This window comes from Diaphorina citri, unplaced genomic scaffold, assembly GCF_000475195.1.
Source record: "Diaphorina citri unplaced genomic scaffold, Diaci psyllid genome assembly version 1.1 scaffold1200, whole genome shotgun sequence".
Lineage (NCBI taxonomy): Eukaryota > Metazoa > Arthropoda > Insecta > Hemiptera > Psyllidae > Diaphorina > Diaphorina citri.
Window position 1 is genome coordinate 35,567 of NW_007378629.1, and position 13,895 is coordinate 49,461.

Below are 13,895 nucleotides of genomic sequence, written 5' to 3' on the forward strand. Positions count from 1 at the left end.
GGTTATTCTTTAGTTCGCTCATGGGTCATCTCTTTCTGTCTCGCAATTGCCAGCCCAGATAGTCACCCGTCCGTGATCTATGGGGAACCTGGTGCATTCAACATGCTAATATCGCTTTTTACACCTCTAAGGCCGGGGCCACAAAGTTAATTTTAAACTCGGTTCAAGTTTAACTCTCGCATTAAGCATAAGCAATCTAATTGGTTGATAAAAAAAAAAAAAAAAAAATGTCAATCAGATTGCTTAAACCGAGATTAAAACTTAAACGGAGTTTAAACTGACTTTGTGATCCCCGGCCTAAGTGACTACTTGACTCTACTCCCAGCGAGAAAGTAAAAATAGAGAATAGAGTTTTCCATCCACACTTTGAAGAAAATGGAAATTAACTACATGTATATTTTAATACATACATACACACACATACATATCCAAAGTCGTTCTGTTTGGTGTAACAGGTCGACTATTCACAAAACCTCTCCACCAAGTTCTATCATTAAATTTTTGTTGGTTTTCAATGAGACTGGGATTTTGATTTCTTTCAATGATATCTGGGATTTTGATTTCTTTTGATTATATTTTAATGTAATATTGAAATGATTTACCGTGACTTTTCTTGACGCGTGACAACGCCAGAGCTTTACTCCATCTCTTCTTGTGTTTAGCACTCGATTCTACTGAGTCCTCATGTTCTACAGGGGGGTCTGAAATTAACAGAGGTAACATTAGCTCCCTGTCCTATGCTAAAAATTTAGAGATGAAAATTTTAAGACCTCCGCTCAAATATCTTCAAAAAATAATCTAGTGTTTGCGCCTATCTATGTAGGCCACAAATGTGACAATGCAACAAGAGCTAGACTTGAAAATTGGTATGTAGGCCACAAATGTGACAATGTAACACGAAACATTTTACCGATTTTTCCCGCCAAGTTTTGACACCGTGACGTTATTTCACGAAGCCTTTGCAGAATACGATTTTTCAAAGGTCTTACACGACGATTTGACTACAAGCGAGATTATTGGAAATCAAAATACGTGTTCGATAATGTACAAATACTCGAATAGATCCATAAGGCAACGTGTCTGTTTTTTATACTTTTGATCCAGTACTGCAAGTCAAATTATCACGTCCAAAAGTCGCTTCACGAAATCGTCATTCGAATCGACCCAAACATATGAGTGGGCAAAACTTGTTTTTATTTATTTAATATTTATTTTACAATAATTATTGGCGAAAAATATAACTCGTGCTAAAATTAAAATGGATCAGGCGGTTACGACGCGCGAAGATAGGGTCTACGCTTCACTACGATGATAAGTGCTAGGATCGGATTATAAAGGAGGCATTATTTAAAAGTTCAGTCAACACTAACACCAAACCGAGAAATTTCGATTTATGATATTTCAGATTTTAATGTTAGTGGAGACTGAAGTTCAAAATAATCACAAAATCCAAGTCTTCGAAGTACATAAGATGTCGCCATGCTACGGTGACTTCAGCCAAGACACCTCGAATTATCTCAAGATTGAAGTAATTCCTATATTAAGTATAGCTTGATCCTCGATTAATCTCAAACCAGATATACACCGACTCACGCCAGAGATTAGCATGTCGGTAGATTTCCAGCTTGAGATTAGAAGATTGAGCTAGCCGGGTCCATATAGGACTGAATTCAATCCTGAGGGGCATTCAATTTGGCGAGCCGCGGCATTACAAAATCCCTCTTTAATGGCTCCCAGAAAGCTGTAGTTGTTGCCAACTTCTGGGAAACACGGAAAGTAAGTAGCTCACGACGGGTTTCCGTAGTGTGAGATTTAGCTCGTCGTGATATAAATGAGCCATGCGATCCGGTACCGAGAACGTCCGGGGCGGGGTTCACGTGCTCCGAATAATAAATCCGCGATCTAAATCTCCGAACCAGAACGCATTTATTTTTTGTGGCACTTGATTTATTTTGGGAGGAACGACTTGGCGGGGTCTTTTTTATGCCACGAAGTGGTATTTTTTGGGGGGGATTTCAAATTAGCCATCGACCCAAGATATTAAAAAGGCACCTACCTATTGGTGCTATCTACCTATTCAAGGTCCGATTTGATCTCCTTTCTTGATCTATTTAGCTATAAGATCCTCTATTTGTGGAATACTTAGTTACCTACCTTTTTTTGATTAATGGGATGCTATACACAGGAATGCCCAAGGTAAAGCGTGACATTACTTCAAGTAGTTACCTACCTGTCGACAAAAAAGTGACTGTAATCGGGTAAGTAGGTACCTAAACTGCCTAAATTATATCTAAAGTATTATCAGGTCATCACTCCTTAAAAAAAAATAATAAGGATCAATGATATACGAAGGACGCAGGCTTTATGGATCGCCATTTCCGACAAGATAGTATTTTTTCTCGTTAAGTTTTCGTATTAATTTCTATAGGTAGTCAAAATGCCGATAAAAAAATGGACGGGAGTCGAAACCGTCTTTACTGATACCTAAAGGGAACTGTTCCTCAGAACTCATTTTGAATTTTAGCTACTTCAAGGCACATTCTTTTACATCCATGCCTATATCCGAGAACGGAAAATTTTGGTCAGAAAATTTCCGCCCCGGCCGGGATTGGAACCCAGCACTTCCGGTCCGAGAGTCAGTGCTTATAACCACTAGGCCATAGAAGTGGGACTGTCGATTTGTCGAAGCCTCGAAGCTTCTAGACTATCAGACATAATTATAGCCTATCGCGTGTAATGTAAGCGGTCAAAGTGTTAGCTCGTATTCTGCTACAACCATATGTCATAAGGATCAATGATGTACGAAGGACGCAGGCTTTATGGATTGCCATTTCCGACAAGATCGTATTTTTTCTCGTTAAGTTTTCGTATTAATTTCTATAGGTAGTCAAAATGCCGATAAAAAAATGGACGGGAGTCGAAACCGTCTTTATAGGAGCGTAAAATACGACGTTACCCAGATCTTTTCTTTAAAAGGGAAATTAAAAACTAAATAACATGTCACTGTTCTAGAAATGAAATTGAAAAATTTCATGATGTATTTGAAGTCTGAAGAATATGAAGAGGGGTACATAAAACACAGAAAAACAAAAAACAAAACTAGCCTAACTAAAGAAAAACTGCTTTTCCATTGTGTGTAAATAAAATTACCATAAAAAAATACTCCTGTACCGATTTTAATGTCACTGTTCTAGAAATGAAATTGAAAAATTTCATGATGTATTTTTGAAGTCTGAAGAATATGAAGAGGGGTACATAAAACACAGAAGAAAAAAAACACAAAACAAAACTAGCCTAACTAAAGAAAAACTGCTTTTCCATTGTGTGTAAATAAAATTACCATAAAAAAATACTCCTGTACCGATTTTGGATAAATGATTCATAAACAGCTAGTTAAAGCGGCCCGATCTATATTGTACAAACCTGGGACGATTTAAATCGAAGTAAACATTACGCTTGTTACCCGCCATGAAACCCCGTTACTCGTATGTGTATAATTATTGTATAGGTACGCAATATTTGTGCAAATATTGTTGTGTATGATGGTGGTTTCGAACCAGTGTATTTCGGTTTTCCAATATCCAATATTGGCTAGAGTGAATTGATTCAATCCCATAAATAAATAATTTCTTCCCAAGTAGTATATTAACGGTTGTGATTTTTCAAAGGGTGCCAAATACAGAGGCAAATTTCAACTTTCAGAAAATACCCAATAGAACCTAACGATAGTGATGGGTCGATTCTACCCAAAAATTCTGTGAGAACCAGCCTGGTTAGCTTGGAGGGTAGCGCGTCTGCCTTGTAAGCGCTAGATCGCTGCTTCAATTCTCGGTCGGGGCGTTATTTGTCCTAAAAATATAAAGTTCCTTCTCTGAATGGCCAGCTTTCTCCTATCCTGTCCTCCTTCTATCTTAGATTTCAGGACGATAAGACCTTCTTTGTTCCATTTTCCTCTATCAAATCTCCCTTTTAACTATATGCCTGACCACACTGTTGACGGTGCTTTATAATATGACCTTATATGTCGATAAATGATTCATAAACAGCTAGTTGAAGCGTCCCGATCTATATTGTACAAACCTGGGACGATTTAAATCGAAGTAAACATGAAACCCCGTTACTCGTATGTGTATAATTATTGAATAGGTACGCAATATTTGTGCAAATATCGCGTACACACCCAATGATGTGTCGAAAGACCAGGTTGGAAGTTGAGAGACATGTCGTGGGGTGTGTACCAGGCTTGAAATTCGTAACCCCTAGCCATTGTAAAGCTTTGTCCACAGTTCCACACATAGTTGACGGCCGTCGATGTCTACTGACACCGTACACTGCCTCGACAACATAGATTCACCTCGTCCATCGACTATGTGTGGACACAGCTTAACCCGCTATATCGTAAAATTTTACTGGCACTAAAAACTTCGAGTTCAGTTGGTATGCCCGACACTCACGCTCAGACTGTCTGATTGTAGGGATGGGCGATATATATCGATACTTCCGAATATTTTACTTTCGATATATCGATATCGGAAATATCGATATTTTTATAAATATCGCCCATCCCTATCTGATTGACCTATAGATCTGACAGTCCGCGGTCTATCAAACGGAACGTGTGTGGCGGAAAAAGCTTGAGACCTAGGTCTGACAGACCGCGGTCTATCAGACAGTAGACCTAACCTTATCCAGTACGCAGTAACGCAGGTAACCCCTGCATTTCAGACGCAACATAATGGACTTACCTTGAGTGGTTTAGAAAAGAAAACACGCAACGCTCATGTCGTTCACAGGTAACCCCTGCATTTCAGACGCAACAGTAATGGACTTACCTTGAGTGGTTTAGAAAAGAAAACACGCAACGCTCATTTCGTTCCGATTCTAATATTCTTGTAGCCTCCCCGGTTTCCATCTGAAACAAATGTGTGGTTATGGTATCTACTGCTACAGTAGCAGCTTTGAAAAATAAAACGGATAATTTCCGCCCATTTCCCGATTTTGAAAAAGTGGACCGATTGCAATACTTTCTCATTACTTTTGATAATTGAAAGTAAAAATTAATAGCTGAATCTGCTACCTAACTGCTACAGTAGCAGCTTTGAAAAATAAAACGGATATTTCCACCCATTTCCCGATTTTGAAAAAGTGGACCGATTGCAATACTTTCTCATTACTTTTAAAAATAGAAAGTAAAAATTATTAAGGAGCGCGGTAGCGCTCCGCCCCGCCAAGTCAAGAAAGTTTGACCGCGCTACTAGAGATATTATACGCGACAGGGAATCAGCTTAATTCTGGACCTACGATTTTTCCCTTCGGCCCTCAAACTAATCCAATGAGTCTTCTAATAGTTAGATGTATTTTTTAAAATTGCCATTTAATTTGACTGACGGGGCTTACGAAGTTATATTAAATTATCTCGGGTTTGAGATGAGCGCTAGGTTGCGGGGTCGATTCCCACTCGGGACGGACTTTATCCTACACAAATAATGTTCGCTCAGAACTACGAATGATGGAAGAAAACGGATTGCATGTGTGTGTTGGGGCATGAAAGGAGACCAAGTTGAAAAAAAATTCATCATAATCAGTTAAGTTTAGCCGGAGATATTTGACTTTGAAAAACGTCAAATTTTTCATCATTTTCTCTCGGAACGGCTAGCTCTCTACTACCCTGCCCTTCTTCTCTCTTCCATTCTGGGCGATAAGATTTCAGTAGTTACAGTTCCCTCTACTAAAAAGTAAAAAAAATAAGTTCTAGGGACCAACTAATGGGACATGAACGGAGCCCCAGTTTCTGGGTGTCCAAAAACGTTATCGTTCACCGAAAGTTGCTGTTCATCTTGTCAGGGTTACACAACACACGATAAGACATAACACCACGTGACGTACGGTAGAGAAATGTCACATAACACGACATTCGTTCAACTTTAGTGACATATGTACAACTTGCCCACCACTTGTACCACATGCCTCTCAAGTAAAGTGGTTAAAAATGGGATAGGACTGAAAAGTCCACTTAAGGTGTAACAGAACCCGGAAATATTTTTGTAAAAGGTGCTAAAGTGCTAGTACGTGGAAAAAAAACCCCGAGTCATGTGCTTTGGAAAAAAAAATAATAATAATAGTGCTTTTTTCTACTGCTCGCATAGGACTGAAAAGTCCCTTTACTCCAGCAGTAGGCTACTACTATTATTGTGGTCAAATTCTCAAATTATATTGGAGGGTGCTAAAGTGCTAGTACGTGGAAAAAAAACCCCCGAGTCATGTGCTTTGGAAAAAAAATAATAATAATAGTGCTTATTTCTACTGCTCGCATAGGATTGAAAAGTCCCTTTACTCCAGCAGTAGGCTACTACTATTATTGTGGTCAAATTCTCAAATTATATTGAGGAGCGTACACACCCAATGATGTGTCGAAAGACCAGGTTGGAAGTTGAGAGACATGTCGTGGGGTGTGTACCAGCTGTACCAGGCTTAAAATTCGTAACCCCTAGCAATTGTAAAGCTTTGTCCACAGTTCCACACATTGTTGACGGCCGTCGATGTCTACTGACACCGTAAACTGCCTCGACAACATAGATTCACTTCGTCCATCGACTATGTGTGGACTGGACACAGCTTAACCCCCTCCTATATCGTAAAATTTTACTGGGACTAAAAACTTCGAGTTCAGTTGCTATTCCCGACACTCACGCTCAGACATTGACCTATAGATCTGACAGTCCGCGGTCTATCAAACGGAACGTGTGTGGCGGAAAAAGCTTGAGACCTATAGGTCTGACAGACCGCGGTCTATCAGACAGTAGACCTAACCTTATCCAGTACGCAGTTACGCAGGTAACCCCTGCATTTCAGACGCAACATAATGGACTTACCTTGAGTGGTTTAGAAAAGAAAACACGCAACGCTCATGTCGTTCCGATTCTAATATTCTTGTAGTCTCCCCGGTTTCCATCTGAAACAAATGTGTGGTTATGGTACTGCTATACAGTAGCAGCTTTGGAAAATAAAACGAATATTTCCGCCCATTTCCCGATTTTCAAAAAGTGGACTGATCGCAATACTTTCTCATTACTTTTAATGATAGAAAGTAAAAATTAATAGCTCATACCTAAAGGGAACTGTTCCTCAGAACTCATTTAGAATTACCGAGCTACTTCAAGGCACATTCTTTTACATCCATGCCTATCCGGGAAAGGAAAATTTTGGTCAGAAAATTTCCGCCCCGGCCGGGATTGGAACCCAGCACTTTCGGTCCAAGAGTCAGTGCTTATAACCACTAGGCCATAGAAGTGGGACTGTCGATTCGTCAAAGCCTCGAAGCTTCTAGACTATCAGACATAATTATAGCCTATCGCGTGTAATGTAAGCGGTCAAACTGTTAGCTCGTATTCTGCTACAACCATATGTCATAAGGATCAATGATATACGATAAGGTAGTAGATTAAAAACCACATGGACTCTGTGATGTGAACTGCAGCTGTGGAATTAAATTAAAAAAGGGTCAGATGAAGTTTATACTTACCACAAATCCATAGTTCTTCACCACATCACACTCAACAACTTTTCCATACTTCTCAAACAAGGGTCTGATTAACTCAACTGATGTCCCAGGGTTTACGTTCCCGATGAATATTTTGAAAGTTCCCACACTACTGAATCCAGGCATGTTTCTAAAATCAAAATGAACACCATATAAATGAATATGAAATCAAGGAGGTTTGAAAGTAGTGGGGGAAAACAAGTTTCAAATGTGCCACAGATCACACAACCATGAGATTAGAAATCCCTCACGCTTTTTATTAGAATTTTAAAATTCAAAGATTTTGGCCTAAGTACCAAACCTTTTTTTTTACATTTAGGTAAGTTTGTACATGTCCCAAAAAGCTTTGCGGGCCACAAAAATGGTCTGGCCGGCCACTAGTTGGAAACCCCTAACCTAGGACCTCTACAGTGCAAGCCTAGTGTGATGCCCACTCAGCCATAGAGGTTGTTGGTTGATTTGAAACCATTTGAAGAGTAGAGTAAGGCGTGACAGGTAGCTGCAAAGAACAGGTTACAGTCATAGAAGTATATTTTACAATCAAATATTTTTACTGGTAGATGAAACTAAATGTGAAATATAAATGAATATGAAATCAAGGAGGTTTGAAAGTAGTGGGGGAAAACAAGTTTCAAACGTGCCACAGATCACACAACCATGAGATTAGAAATCCCTCACACTTTTTATTAGAATTTTAAAATTCAAAGATTTTTGCCTAAGTACCAAACCTTTTTTTTACATTTAGGTAAGTTTGTACAAGTCCCAAAAAGCTTTGCGGGCCACAAAAATGGTCTGGCGGGCCACATGTGGCCTGTGGGCCACTAGTTGGAAACCCCTGACCTAGGACCTCTGCAGTGCAAGCCTAGTGTGATACCCACTCAGCCATAGAGGTTGTTGGTTGATTTGAAACCATTTGAAGAGTAGAGTAAGGAGTGACAGGTAGCTGCAGAGAACAGGTTACAGTCATATAAGTATATTTTACAATCAAATATTTTTACTGGTAGATGAAACTAAATGTGAATACACCCACTAATCACCATAGGAATATTTAGACTATGTTGGGATGATTGGAATAGTATGACTGCACTACGGTTGAGTACCGGGCTTTAATTACTACCACAGTACCGAAACTTTGGTATCTAGGGCTCCAAACAGTGGTAGTTTTGGTTTGTTTGAAATGGCCGCATATATAGGTCCAAACTTTCAATCTGTGGTCTGGGGATTAGAATCAAACCAAACTACAATCAAAAGATAAAGAATTAGCTAATTACCTTTATTGGGAGAACTATGGATCACGCCTGTTTAAGAAATTTCAATTGAAACCAAAACCGAAAACAGAAAAGAAGTATGCAGAAAACCAAATATTCCGGATTCCAAAAATTCTAAATCCAAAAGCCGAACAACAAAAAGAAAATGGCTGTTTACAATGTTGCCAAGTATGGAAATAGATTTTGTGCTGCCGTCATTTTAGGCCGGCAGCACATGGTCATTCTCATTCAGGCCGTGGTTATGAACAGGGCTGAGTTAGGCCATTCTGAGATGTTCTTGGCAAGTGGAAAATGATGTGGTAACTTAACACAGCTAAATGTGAATACACCCACCAAGTAAATCACCATAGGAATATTTTGACTATGTTGGGATGATTGGAATAGTATGACTGCAGGACTGCACTACAGTTGAGTACCGGGCTTCAATTACTACCACAGTACCGAAACTTTGGTATCTAGGGCTCCAAACAATGGTAGTTTTGGTTTGTTTGAAATGGCCGCATAGGTCCAAACTTTCAATCTGTGATCTGGGGATTAGAATCAAACCAAACTACAATCAAAAGATGAAGAATTAGCTAATTACCTTTATTGGGAGAACTATGGATCACGCCTGTTCAAGAAATTTCAATTGAAACCAAAGCCGAAACTGAAAAGAAATATGCAGAAAACCAAATTTTTCGGATTCCAAAAATTCCAAATCCAAAAGCAGAACAAAAAGAAAATGGCTGTTTACGGTCGTACAGTGTTGCCAAGTATGGAAATACATTTTGTGCTGCCGTTATTTTAGGCCGGCAGCACATGCTCATTCATGCATGACCAGTGAACTCTACCTGACATGCAAATGATTTGTCTGTTCACTGGTGCGTGTCTTTTTCTGGCGTTTTATGATTCTTGGAAGTACTAACGCCTGTGAACTGTCAACAGGCATTAGGCATATGCATCATGCACATGCACAAGAAATCTGAATTTTCATCGGGCAATAGGCATCAGGAAAGAGAAATATCGCAGGCATGTTTATTCCATACATACCTACACACTCATGCATGCATGCATGCATGCACACCAAGCATGAATTTAATACATGCATGAGCAAATCTATTCGCGTTCAAGCACCTGGCAGTTTTTTCGGTCAACGAAAAAATTGCCGTCACAATTTGTGTTTTCTGGACGCATCTTTATCAAAATTAAAAATAGCGGGAAATTTGTGCTAATTCACATAAATATGCAAGTGCTAATTCACATGTGCCTCATATGATGACTCAAACAGTAATCATGACTAATAACCTAATGAGTAATGACTCTAATGAGTTGATGGGTCAAAAATCTAACTATAATACAATGAAATTGTTCTACATCTTCGTCATCCATCAAAATACCCTGTAAATCAGACTTTACGAATACAAGTCCCTATAAAAAAAAGGCTAAAATTGAAAATTACGTCCCCATCAGGATATTCAAGTTTGCTTTTCAGGAACTAATTTTCACCCACAACCCTCCCTGTGGAGAAACAAAATATAAAAGGGGACTTACCTTTCACCGTATCCAATGAGTCTTCTACTAGTTAGATGTATTTTTTAAAATTGCCATTTAATTTGACTGACGGGGCTTACGAAGTTATATGAAATTATCTCGGGTTTGAGATGAGCGCTAGGTTGCGGGGTCGATTCCCACTCGGGACGGACTTTATCCTACACAAATAATGTTCGTTCTCGGAACGGCTAGCTCTCTACTACCCTGCCCTTCTTCTATCTTCCATTCTGGGTGATAAGATTTCAGTAGTTACAGTTCCCTCTACTAAAAAGTAAAAAAAAATAAGTCCTAGGGACCAACTAATGGGACATGAACGGAGCCGCAGTTTCTGGGTGTCTAAAAACGTTATCGTTCACCGAAAGTTGCTGTTCATCTTGTCAGGGTTACACAACACACGATAAGACATAACACCACGTGACGTACGGTAGAGAAATGTCACACAACATGACATTCGTTCAACTTTAGTGACATATGTACAACTTGCCCACTACTTGTACCACATGCCTCTCAAGTAATGTGGTTAAAAATGGGATAGGACTGAAAAGTCCACTTAAGGTGTAACAGAACCCGGAAATATTTTTGTAAAGGGTGCTAAAGTGCTAGTACGTGGGGAAAAAAAAAAACCGAGTCATGTGCTTTGGAAAAAAAAATATACAAGTGCTTATTCACATGTGCCTCATATGATGACCCAAACAGTAATCATGACTAATAACCTAATGAGTAATGACTCTAATGAGTTGATGGGTCAAAAATCTAACCTATAATACAATCTCTAATTCTATAAATTGTATTCTATAATCTAACTATGATACAACGAAGATGTATTCGTCATCCATCAAAATGCCCTGTAAATCAGACTTTACGAATACAAGTCCCTATATAAAAAAAGCTATCTTGAAAATTACATCCCATCAGGATTTTCAAGTTTGCTTTTCAGGAACTAATTTTCACCCACAACCCTCCCTGTGGAGAAACAAAATATAAAAGGGGACTTACCTTTCACCGTACGTGTCCCTTGTGTAGTCTCCATACATGGATCTATAAGCAAAATAAATGAACACTTGTTAACTTGGTCCTGGATAAAAGGATATGTATTATCTACAATCTACATCCTTAGGATGAGTATTGAGTAGTTGGGTACCTACAAGTCCTACAACTACATATGTAATTACTTACTAGAAAATTACGTTAATGATCTCTAGGAATCTACTTAGGGACAGTTAAGGAAAGGGTCAGTGGTTGGGAGTGAGAGCTCCTTAAGTAAAACCCGGCTACTTACTTGAAGCTTTGACAAAAAAACAGACTGACAGAAACAATTTTCCTGGGAATCGAACCTGGGTTATTTTGTTTTATATACAAGTCCCTATCAAAAAAAAAAGCTAAGCTAAGCTAAAATTGAAAATTACATCCCCATCAGGATATTCAAGTTTGCTTTTCAGGAACTAATTTTCACCCACAACCCTCCCAGTGCAGAAACAAAATATAAAAGGGGACTTACCTTTCACCGTACGTGTCCCTTGTGTAGTCTCCATACATGGATCTGTAAGCAAAATAAATGAACACTTGTTAACTTGGTCCTGAATAAAAGGATATGTATTATCTACAATCTACATTCTTAGGATGAGTATTGAGTAGTTGGGTACCTACAAGTCCTGCAACTACATAATTAGTTACTACAAAATTACGTTAATGATCTCTAGGAATCTACTTAGGGACAGTTAAGGAAAGGGTCAGTGGTTGGGAGTGAGAGCTCCTTAAGTAAAACGATAAAAGGATGTGTATTATCTACAATCTACATTCTTAGGATGAGTATGGAGTAGTTAGGTACCTACAAGTCCTACAACTACATAATTACTTACTAGAAAATTACGTTAATGATCTCTAGGAATCTACTTAGGGACAGTTAAGAAAAGGGTCAGTGGTTGGGAGTGAGAGCTCCTTAAGTCAAACCCGGCTACTTACTTGAAGCTTTGACAAAAAAACAGACCGACAGAAACAATTTTCCTGGGAATCGAACCTGGGTTATTTTGTTTTGCACGCAGGTACCAATGTACCATGCTTCTCAAGTGACAACTAGTTTTAAACTCACCTCTCATAGGTATCCTTAGAGTAGTCCGCGTACGCAGCAGACCTGTGAATCAAGTCAAAAAATATCATTACTGTTACTCTGTTACTCAAGGTATCAGTAAAAAAAAAAAAGAGGGGGCATCATACGCCTCTCGTAGTCACGTTCGTACAAACGATCGTACTCACCCTGTTGGAAGGGGGGGGGAGGAGAAAGATGAAATGAGAAAACTAAAATAATACCTAATAATAATAATAATAATGAGCGAATATTTTGTAGCGCCATTTCGGGGATGGTACTGAATTTTCTAAATTATGGAGGCTACTCAAATAAAAAATCTGGATGTTTGTAAAAGTTTTGCTTAAACAATTAATTAATACCTTTTACAGCTTTTACTTCTCACAAACAACTGCTAAGTATAGCAAGTACATAAGTCTGAAAATAGAATACCTTCATAGGATAACCGCCCATCATGCGGTCACGCAGGAAAGATGGAGGGGGTGGAGGTGGGTAGGGGTCACGTGGGTAAGCCTCCCGTGGGTATCCAAATCTGTCCAGAGGTCCTGGTCCTCCTACAGCACCAAAGCGTCTGGAACAACATAGGAAGGAATCACAATGAGCTTGATGAACTATTGTCATAAATGCAATTCCCTAACCAAGTAGTAATACTTATACCTTGATAAATTTTATGACTTGACTTGGACTTGCAATAACAACCACTAGATCTGAAGTTCCTTTTACCAATCCTGTCCAGAGGTCCTGGTCCTCCCACAGCACCAAAGCGTCTGGAACAACATAGGAAGGAATCGTAATGAGCTTGATGAACTATTGTCATAAATGCAATTCTCTGACTAAGTAGTAATACTTATACCTTGATAAATTTTATGACTTGACTTGGACTTGCAATAACAACCACTAGATCTGAAGTTCCTTTTACCAATTTTTTGCTTTCATCTTAACTTAAGTACCTCTTTACTTAGGTGAGTAGGTATAAAAGGAAAAAACTAAAGGACACAAAGAACATATCTTTACTTACAAAGATAGGCAATTACAAGAGAGTTTTAATTAAAAGAGAAATTATTTATTTCTAGTAAAGTGAAGTTAACTAGTATTTCAATTTTTCATTCTTTCAACAGTGTTTAGTACCTGTTTCAATTTAACATAATGGATCTACTCAGGAAAGGACCTTAACTACAGAGCTAGATAATGAGGATTGGTTTACTTACAAAAACAATACTTAATAAGGGGGGGACTTACCCTGCACGGGGACACTCTTTTGACCAATGACCACCTCGTCCACACCTAATGAAAAAAATTACATTTAAACATGACAATATTGAAGAGATAAAACCTGCCACAACAACCTAGTACAATAAAGGAAGTATACAGATTTCAGTAAGAACTTGTATAAAATGTTGCCCAGTGGCAAAGTGATCTTGACAGATGCAGTATTTCCACACATTACAGCAAAGAAAATGCACTGATTGATTGA

The 13,895-nt window shown here is 38.7% G+C and overlaps 1 protein-coding gene and 2 long non-coding RNA genes across 4 annotated transcripts in view; all 3 read right to left on the reverse strand.

Moving 5' to 3' along the window:
* LOC108253058 overlaps nucleotides 1–4,777 on the reverse strand; it is a 7,166-nt gene extending 2,389 nt beyond the window's left edge. Inside the window, exon 1 of the mRNA XM_026827570.1 lies at nucleotides 4,746–4,777. The gene's annotated coding sequence lies outside the window, so the exon portion shown is untranslated. The remainder of the gene's footprint in view (nucleotides 1–4,745) is intronic.
* A 2,764-nt stretch (nucleotides 4,778–7,541) lies between these two features.
* Nucleotides 7,542–9,533, reverse strand: LOC113469706. Of its 2 annotated transcripts, none has more exons than XR_003393038.1 (2): nucleotides 9,392–9,533; nucleotides 7,542–7,670 (listed from the first exon to the last, which is right to left on the reverse strand). It is a non-coding gene; the product is annotated as an uncharacterized LOC113469706 (long non-coding RNA). The 2 variants fall into 2 exon arrangements; XR_003393037.1 differs by lacking the exon at nucleotides 9,392–9,533 and adding an exon at nucleotides 8,812–8,948.
* Nucleotides 9,534–12,539: 3,006 nt separating this feature from the next.
* On the reverse strand, nucleotides 12,540–13,876 carry LOC103514663. The gene is made up of 3 exons (XR_003393041.1): nucleotides 13,661–13,876; nucleotides 12,854–12,992; nucleotides 12,540–12,592 (listed from the first exon to the last, which is right to left on the reverse strand). It is a non-coding gene; the product is annotated as an uncharacterized LOC103514663 (long non-coding RNA).
* Between the last annotated feature and the right edge of the window lie 19 nt (nucleotides 13,877–13,895).